Source organism: Apaloderma vittatum, unplaced genomic scaffold (assembly GCF_000703405.1).
Source record: "Apaloderma vittatum isolate BGI_N311 unplaced genomic scaffold, ASM70340v1 scaffold36251, whole genome shotgun sequence".
Classification (NCBI taxonomy): Eukaryota; Metazoa; Chordata; class Aves; order Trogoniformes; family Trogonidae; genus Apaloderma; species Apaloderma vittatum.
Genome location: NW_009701493.1, coordinates 54,124 through 64,114, shown reverse-complemented (window position 1 = coordinate 64,114; position 9,991 = coordinate 54,124).

Here is a 9,991-nt window from a genome sequence, read left to right as displayed (position 1 = left end):
AAATTCTTCCTAATATCCAGTCTAAACCTCCACGGGTGCAACTTTAGCCCATTTCCTCTTGTCCTATCACTTGTTACTTGGCTGAACAGACCAATCCCCAAATGCTCTCGGGTCCCTGGGACAGATTCTTTGCAGGTCTAGGGAGGTTCTCCTCCCCCTCTACTCTGCCCTGGTGAGACCACACCTGGAATACTGTGTCCAGTTTTGGGTTCCCCAATTCAAGAGAGACAGGGACCTACTGGAGAGAGTCCAACGGAGAGCTACGAGGGTGATTATGGGACTTGAACATCTCTCCCGTGAAGAGAGACTGAGAGTTCTCTCTCAGGGCTGTTTAACCTTGAAAGGAGACGGCTGAGAGGGGACCTTATTAGTGTGTACAAATATCTGAGGAGTGGGTGTCAAGAGGAAGAGGACAATCTCTTCTCAGTGGTGCCCAGCAATAGAACAAGAAATAATGGGTTTAAGTTAAAACACAGGAAGTTCCACCTCAACATGAGGAGAAACTTCTTTACTGTGAGGGTGACAGAGCACTGGCACAGGCTGCCCAGGGAGGTTGCGGAGTCTCCTCCTCTGGAGACTTTCAAAACCCACCTGGGTGCGTTCTTGCATGGCCTGCCCTAGGGGGTCCTGCTCTGGCAGGGAGCTTGGACTAGATGATTTCTAGAGGTCCCTTCCAACCCCTAACATTCTACGATTCTATGATTTGCTCGTGTTATTAATTTCTTACCATTGTTTTTCTTTACAGAAGTGGCAGCTTCTCTATTCCGTCAGCATTGCGCCCCTTCTCCCACCCTCTCACATTTACAAATCCCTTCTAATACATCTAGTTTTACAATGGGATTATGATGAAACATCTGTATCATTATTATTTTTATAACGTAGTTCTGAAACCGTGTTACGGAGGGGAGCAGGGCCTGCAGGGCACAGGGGATTATGGATTTAGAGGCTGTCTGTGAGCTGCTCCCAGCTCTTTCACTGTTCCATGTTTTCAACTACTGATGTTTACCACTGATTCAGTTTTAATTTTTTAGTTTGGGGGGTGACAGCAGTGGGATTGTCCCCTCAGGGGCTGTCACCCCTCCCCGGCTTGGCAGGACGACTTTGGGGTTATTGATGCGCCCAGCCTGGACAAGGGACCGAGGGTGGGAACCCACGTTCCCCTCAGGGCCACTACTGCAGCGGGGGAGCAGCCTCCACTTGGGTTCTGTTTTGCCAGCAGGACAGGAGAAAAACTGCCCCTTGGCCTCCTGATGTCAGTGGGGTTTTTGGTTTTTTTGGTTTGGTTTTTTTTTTGGAGGGCTGTTTCCCTAAAGAAGGTGTTTTATGATTACTAGGTGCAGAGGCTTTCCAAAGGATGGAGGGAGCATTACTTTCAGGAAGAGAAAAAGAGTGGAGGTGAGGGAAAGGATAAAGATTTAAGTCTCACTCGTAGTTCTTCCTCCCTTTGGCTCCTGTGGTCCCTTTGCTGTGCCGGACACAGCCCTGATGGATAATACTCTCCTGAGGCAAACATTTGGGGAAGTTTTTTAGCTGTAAATGGTCATCTTTGACTGAGAAAGGAGCTCGTAGCTGCTTCCTTTGCAAAAAACCCCTGAGATACAAACTGACTAGAAAATAGGTGTTACCAGTTGTCATCGTGACAGAGATTGGGCTAAAATGATGTATAAAATCCCCATCAATGGGATTTTATATTTTCATCACTCACCATGTGGTGTTGGGGAACCTCCGGGCGTTACCTTTCAGAGTCATGAGACGGCACAAAAAAATGTAAGCAGAAAGTGAGTTTTGAGCCTTGATTCTTGTTGAGAAGTGAAACAGAAAATGAAAAGCAAGATTGTAATGGCTCAGAATGCAAAATAGATTGGCTCAGAAGATATTTTTCAAAATCTTGTAATTTTTAAAATTAACTTTTTACAGGGAAGTGAATTGAATGTAATCTGCTGAGAGAATTTTCAGGATTTGAGTGTTTCTCTACATTGACTCATAGTCTAAACCTGTTGCAATATTTTTTAACAGGTGTCTCCCATTTGATCAGTCCCGTTTTCAACATGCTAAGCCAGAAGATGGCACTACAGGAATAGTTAATCTTACAGATGGGCCTGCCCCAAAGGAGTCATGTCTAACAGGTATTTTCAGTGTGACACACTGGCAGTGCAGAGTGCTGGCTATCTGCCTGTACTTACCACTGAGAGCACCCTGTTACAAAACCAGTTGCAGCCTGACAACTTGTACTGGTTTTTTCATTTGAAAGTCTGATCTCATATCAGAGTAGGCAGGAGGGAACCATGAAGGGGCAGTTGAGAGAAGGAAAACAAGACCTTGGTGGGAGCTACTGACTCTGAGTTTGGGTTTGCCTACAAGGTCCTGTCAGGTAGAGCCTCTTAGGGAGTGCCGTTCTTGGGCTAGTGTGGGCTCCAGGGTGAGCCCAGCACCTTGGTCTTGAGCCCGCTGGCTCGCAAGAGGCTGACAGGGAGATTCAAATTCACCGACGTGCCCCGATCACCCAGTTGACAGTCATGGCAGCTTTGTTGGAGCAAGAAGATCTGGCAGAACATACCCCATCACCCACAGACAGAGTAAAGTGATAAGGGAGCTGAGAGAAGGTAGATCCTGCCCTAAGCCACAGAAAAACAAACTTTGTCCAGGTTTCAAGTTTGAGTTCCTGGGATCAGGAAATGCCTCAAACAGAGCGTGGCGAACAGATTGATATTTTTCATACCATTCTGGGCGAAGGAAGAAGGGTGGTTGTAAAAATTGGATATTAAGAACAATGATCTTTTTTTGCATGTGCTTGCAGAGAACAAAGTAGAAATAGGTACTGCAGCAGGGCAGAGAGTGCAAATGTTGCAAAGAGTGTGTCCAGCTATTCATGTCTGATATGAATAGCCTAGAGGTTTGGTTTCTGAGTAGGTTATTTAAAGCTTATGTGCTGTCTTCTTTCAAGAAGAACCCAGGTGCCAATTTAGCCCGTCTGCCCATCAGGGGACCCACATGTTCCTCATCCAGCTTTTTTATGTTGGCATAACAGTGCAGGGCAAGCTGGAATAAGACACAGAGCTCTCAGCTTACTTCTCCCTTGCTACGTGACTCTCCTCAGTGTGCCTGTGCATGGGGTCACACAGTGTTAGTCATGTGGGTGTGAGGTGATGTGACAGAGAGAGAGACAGGTTGCAGCTGATGTGTGTGCCTCCCAGTGGGCCTCCTCAGGGAATGCCCCACCGGTAACTAGCTCTCCTTTCTTTGCCCTAGTGCAGCACCACAATTGCCCTCTCTCCCTTGAACACATGTGGCATTTAGGAATGCTGCTACCAGGAGAGTCAGCTCCTTCAGTGCGTGTCTTTGAACACCAGAGAGATGCCACAGCCCTCCAAGAGCTGCCTGTGAGGTCCAGCGATAGCTGGGTATTGACAGGGAGGGTGACGTGGGAGTCAAGTGTGTGAGTCTCGTGAGCTGAGAATAGAAGGTCTGAAGATGATGGTAGCAAGTGATCTCTCACCATGGGATGAAATTTTATTTTCCTCATGTCTTTTGATGTGAAACTTCAAACTATCTTGTTTGAAAGTATGTGTAATCTAGGATGCTGGCCTGAGGGCTGTGCTGTCTTGTCTTTGTCTGTTAGTTGGGTAGCTGTTAGCAGTTTTCAGCTCAGCAGGACTGTAGGAGTTGCTTGGTAAATTATTTCAAAATCACTTCTGCCAAAGCTCAAGAAGAGCAGCTGTTTCAGGGAGCACTCCCAGTGAAGATGGAAGTCACAAACTGAAGTTCTGGTTTCCTCTGTAGAAAGAATTTGTTAAGTCCGGTATCAAAGATGGGAACTTCAGCTACTCAGGTGTTCATTGGTCTGTGTTCACTTCAGCTTGTGGCACAGGATAAAAGTTCTCAAAGATGGTTATGATGAAGTCAAAATTTCATCAATATCTGTCTCTTGTTCAGTGCTGCTGTTCTATGTAAATCAGCTGCATACCATTAAAAATGCTCTTAATTTTCAAATAGCATCGATCACAGCAGCAGGCTGTAAATATAACAGGCACAGGAAGGCATTCACTGAACACAGCAGGCATTAATGTACGTAAGGTATTGCTGAAGGTTGAAAGTATTGTGTGAAACAAGGCTGTGGAAATACAGCATCGTCTCCTAGGTAATCTCCCCACTGCATGTGTAATCACTATTGTATTTGTATAAGGATGAAATTATACTTCCATACTTTTTATTATATGAGAATCAAAATAAGTGGCAATAAGTACCCCCAATAGTATTTTAATGTGTCTCTGTTCAAGCAGAATTAATGCTTATAGTTTCAGACTTAATGTTCATTATTTGTTCGGTATTTGGAAGAAAGCTGCTCTGTTTGTCGGGTTTAATAGGGCTCAGATGATAAAGGTAACACTGAGATCAGCCCTCATGAACTACTTTTTCTTTGTAAGTGCCAAGTAACTTCGATGCTAGGATTTCCTAATCCTAAATTCTGTGTCTTTCCTGCTCTTTTAAGACATGCAGAATACAGATATATCATTTCAATTAACAGTCACTGGAGTTTAGATGCAGTAGCTCTGATAAGGATTTCCTCCACAGGTCTTCAGCTAAAATCCAGCCTAATTCAGCCATCAGCCAAAAACATTCTTACCAATTCAGAGTTGCTGTTGTAAAAGGAGCTTGAGAGGCCTTGGTTTCAGCTTGTGGTATGAGCTCATTTCCATGCAGAAATTTCTAAACTGGGCAAATTAATGGCTTTAATCTGCACTGAGGGAAGAGGGATTCCTTTAGCAGATCCTTTGCAGGTGAAACAGCTGAGCATCATCCTTGCGCAGGTGTAGGTGCTGAGCTCAGACGATGCTGAAAGGCATGCTGGGAGGGTTGTGTTGCTGTTGGAGTGATGAGCAAGGCTGCTTTGTGATTGCAGGGTTATACCCTGAGGTTGTGTACATAATGGTCTGTCTTCTTGCATGGCTTGTTTCCCAACATTAGCAAACCTGCCAAGAAGGTAGGTAGTTCCTACTCTTCTGAAAATGTATTCTTGGCCTGTGTGGGTTCAATTAATTTCTGGGAGGTTTATTGCATTAGGAGTGTGCAAGAGATACAATAATAATATTAACCATTGCTCAGAAGATCAGATACGTTCCTGAACGACTAAGGAACAGGCCAGAGGAAACTTAAATAAAGGTAAAAGTGTTTTATTTGTTTTCTGAAAAGCTAAATTTTTTTTTAGATATGCAGAAATGTTACAGATGAGGAACTCTGAATTGAAACCACTTTTTAAACTAATGAGGCAGTTAATAAGCATTGTCATTTGCATGGAGGAAAACAACTTGAAAAATAGTAGTGTTCAGTACAGCATGGAGTGAAAAATGGATCTGTTTTTGTCTCAAAAAAAGCCAAGGGAAATGCATCCCTAAGCAAATGGGAGCTGATACTTGGAAAGGTAAAAGGGAAAACTTGTTTTGGTTTTGTGTCTATGAATGGACAGAGCTGAGGAGCGTAGAGGCATAAGGAGGGACCATAAAATACCCATCACATATTTCCCCAGGAGTGCGAGGTGTATGTGGCATGTTAACGTGCACAATATTTGTGTTGTTCCTTGAATGATGCACAGTTTAAGGTATATGTGTCTCTTGTAATAAGAGCATGGGAAGCAATTAATGAGGAGAAAGTGTACTTCTATGTTATTTTTTGATGGGGCTTGAGTCGTGAAAAAGAATTAAGTTAATGGGGGGCTGAGAACCTGGGAAGAATAGTTTCTCATCAGAGAAGAGAAACCTTTTATGAGTCCTGTGTACCAGGAACTCTGGAAAAGGGTCTAGAAACTTTATTTGCTTGCTTTAGAAAGTGAGTCTCAAGGGGCCGATTAGCTCAGAGTGTGTCGCTAACAATGCCAAGGTGGCAGGTTCCATTCCCATTCGGTCCCCTTGTGTTGCCTGATCTAGTCGACAGGTGGCGACCTTGGTGACAGGGAGACTGGATTAAAATGATCCCTAAGCTCCCTTCCAGCCTAGGCCGTTCTATGATTATTTTGTAATTCGATGATGAGGTGTATGGCAATTTCTTTCTTAGTAGCTATTTTAAGGTGATATTTTGTCACAGCTTCTTGGAATGCTTTAAAACTGATCCACAGGCACTCTGTAGTCTCTCTCTGAGCATTTAATACTATGTGGTGTCCCCAGACACACTAAACTTACTGTGGGGTGGGTGAAGGTTAGTTGTTATGACTAGCTAATTCACTCCATTGTAGGAAACTAAATACCACCATCCTCAGCGTAGCTGTGGACAGAGGTGATTGCTCGTGCTTCACTGAAGTGCGTGCAGAGGATGTGAAATGGAGATATCCGATAGGGGTTTTTTGTGATGATGGAGTTTAACTTTTAAGGTTGTGAACTCTGTGCTATAGTGACCTTCTGGCAAGCTGTACCTCGCTGCAGAGGTTCTTCAGTATTTTCTCTTACTTTATATCCTGCTGTGAGAAGTTAAGCATGGCTATGCTGTAGAGATTTTTAAACAGAAACTCATGCAACTGTGCCAGTTCCAAAAAGAGCTTTGAATTAACTAATACTTTTATTCAGAAAAGAAACTTTTTTTTATTGGTCTGCTTCCTTGCAGTGCAACTGTTCTGTTGCTCCCAACTGAGAGTCTACATTAAGTGTGAATTGAATTTCGCATCCCAACCCCCCCAAATGTGATTGGCTTAAATATACAAGACTTATTTTTATAACAAAGCATGGGTGCTTTGTTTCTTTATGTTTTCACTTCTAAGCCTGTGTCACAAGTTTCATGGCAACCATGAGAGAGAGATTTACTCTTCTTAATCTCTATGATGCCTGTGGTCCACTTGTTGTCCCTTGATCCTTGTAGCAGAGCCCTGGAAAAATAACCTCAAGTGTGGCCAGACTTTGTGAGGTAGCAGCAATGTTGCGTGTCCTTCCTCACTTCTGATTCTCTTAAGGATCTGTCTTTGTGGAAAATGGATGTGACCCGTACTGCATAGCACTGGCCTGCTAGGTATGCTCAAAAGAAGTTGGAAATGTTCAAATCTGTGCTCTGATGTAGACCAGAGGCACAGCAGCCCATCCCTTTTGCTGCCTGGCATACAACAGGGAGCTGAGAAAGGAAAAGGTCGGTGCAGAGAACAGTGCACCAAGGAGAAATGCTCTGGATGGCTATAGAGAACATAACTGAGGGGCCACTCTGAGGTGCTGCTTTTGTCATTGGCTTTCTCGAGAGTTTGTGTTGTCCACCTGTTCTGGTCCCTCTCTTAACCTGTTCCTTGTTGCCCAGTTTCACTCATGAGACCTTGAAGAGGCCGAGTGAGCTTCAGCAGATTTTTGTGAGGTTAGGCCAAAGTTGAATTCTATCAGCCATGCCACTAGCTTCAGTTCACCCTGTGGCATTTCTCCTTGCCTAAATGCCCTTCTTCCAGCAGAAGACTGTACACACTTAAAGAAATAAAAAAATGAATGTAAACTGTGGAATCACAGTAAAAATGAATTTGTCTGTTAAAAGTGCAATGGCAAATACTAATTATCATTGCTATTTCTTCTAACCGGTGTAAACAATCCTGAAATGCTTTCATGCTGCTAAGGAAATACGTATGTGCGTTTTTATTGCTTTTATCTATCTCCCTCATTCATTTCTTAGTACCAGGCCTTTCCAGAGGATTGGCAATAGCCGTTCTTTTACAGCAAACGGTTTGATTTAGGAGTGCTGCTGCCCATCATTGTTACATTGGTAAAGGAATGAAATGTTTATGAGCTAATCTATGCCATCCTCCTAAACCATAGATCTTGGTAATGGAAAGTTCAGTTTCATGCTCTAATAAACTGTGGTCTGATATGTACTGGGTAAACTAATCTAGAAGGTAGATGCAAGAGTGAAATTTTATGTTTTCAGCAGTATTTCAGATTTCAATTTGAAGTAAATGTAAGTGCCTGGGTAAATGAGAAAGTATTGCATTTTTCACTGTGAAATAAATGAGAAATAGGCTACTAAGGAAGTATCTTTTCTTCATTATGCATTTTACTACTTTCTTGTACCTCTGTAAGAGCTTCCCCAGCATAAGAAGAGTGTAGATTTAAAGCTGCAGCACAACTGTGTGGACAGTAAGACAGTACTTGAAAGAATACTGTTTGAACATGTCATATCTAAACCCCAAGATTTGGTTGAAAACCTGCTGAAGTGGAACAATTGTTATTGTAGTAATGGTTTGAAATACCACAAGAGGTGAGCTATGTGAAAAAGGAAAATATTTCACTGTGGCAGCAAGTTTACACCACTGAGAGGATTACATCTGTGGAGTTTGTTCAGATAGGAGGGTTGTGCATACTGTGGCTTTTTAATACCCGAGTACTAATTTGGAGAGAAGATGGATGTGAAGGCAGAGAGGTCTTAGTGATGTGAACAGCCAAGTCTGCCTGCCAGAACGAGGACATCTTTGCCAGGCTTTTTCTTCTTGGGTTTACCATTACAGCATGATAGTTGAGGCTAGTATATCTGTGTGAAGGACCCAGGTGACATTATATAGTGATGCCAGGCACCTCAGTAATAAGAAACAATCACATATGTTGCTGTTGTGTAGAAGCGTTGGAGATATCTCCAAACTGGGTGGAAAATCTTTGAAGCTGTGGGCTGATACCACGAGGTGCCAGTGAGCGTGTGTGCTGGCACCTGTGGTGATAACGTCTGTTAGTGGACCTTCTGTCCCTTCTTGCTGTAGAGAAGAGTGACACACAGCTGTCCAGCTTCCTTGGTTTCTTAGTCTGCACATGAGACAGAGAAATTACCAGTGTCTAGCAGTTCCTGGGAGTGAGGAAAGAAAGCTAGCCAGGAGAGGGTTGGGAGGAGATACGTCTGAATAACCTTTGTCAAGAGCAGAGTTAGGTTCTTGGGCTTGGTGACCACCTCTCCTCAATTTTTCTGACCTTCCTGCCCTGATGTTGTAGGGTGCCTCCTCCACAGCACTGGTTGCCACATCTAGTGCTGCATGCCAAGAACCAGTGTTTGGCAGCTTGACCTTTCTCTGGTGATTTAGCCCTGCTCCTGAGGAGTTAAACTGTCAATTGCGTTGAGTAATGGAAAGTATGTTCATTAACAGTGTTCTATTTAAAATACAAAGCAAATGTAAGGATGGCATGGCAGGAGGTGTCAGATGACAGGGACTGAGAATTGCATTTTCCATTTGGAGCCTGAGCAGATGCAGAGTGGCCTTCCCCAGCTGCCGGGGTCTTCAGGCTCTCTCTGTGGGCAAACTGGGAGCTCAGTGATGGTGCATCATGTGCCATACGGGAGTGCAGTGGTACTTCTTGGGCGGGGTATTTCTTTCCTTAGGTGAACAAAAAAAAAGTGTAAGAGGAAGCAGCTTTTTCCTGAGGAGCTTTCCCTAGGATCAGAGCTTGGAGCAATGCTTGTGTTACTCCTATGGAGGCAGTGGGTTGAAACAAGTTCAACCTTTAAAGGCTTTTGAGGCAAAGCAGGAGGTTTCTGTGCTCTCCTACAGATGAGGCATCAGAGCTGTTTAGGTATTTCCAAATTGTGGTTTCTGGCTGGATATCTTTGGATGGAATTTGTTAATGGAGCTAAAACTGGCCAAGAGATTGATCTGGGTTTGGTGTCCTTCTCAGTTGAAAACCCTATGTCATTAAATTTCCAAAACATCTTGTTTCTACATTTTTAAAATAAATTTTAAGAAAACTTGGTTTATGTTAAAGCTGTTGCTAGCTGGAAGAGGCTACTATATAAGGAGTATGCCATTCTTAGATAATTTAGTTATTTATAAACATCACCTCAGAATGTTTTTGCCCTTGTAAGAACGTGAGCTTTTTTCAGATATCCGTTTTTGTCTAAATTTGGGGTAGCATAAAAATCCATTCCCTGTGCAGCTGTATGAAATACTTTGAGACTCAATCTCAGTTTAGGGAGAAATGAGTATTCTCTTTGTCTTCACCTGTCTTGCCTGAAAAAAATATTTAATTTTTGAGGGGTAAGAATAGTGCGGGTGACCTTACCT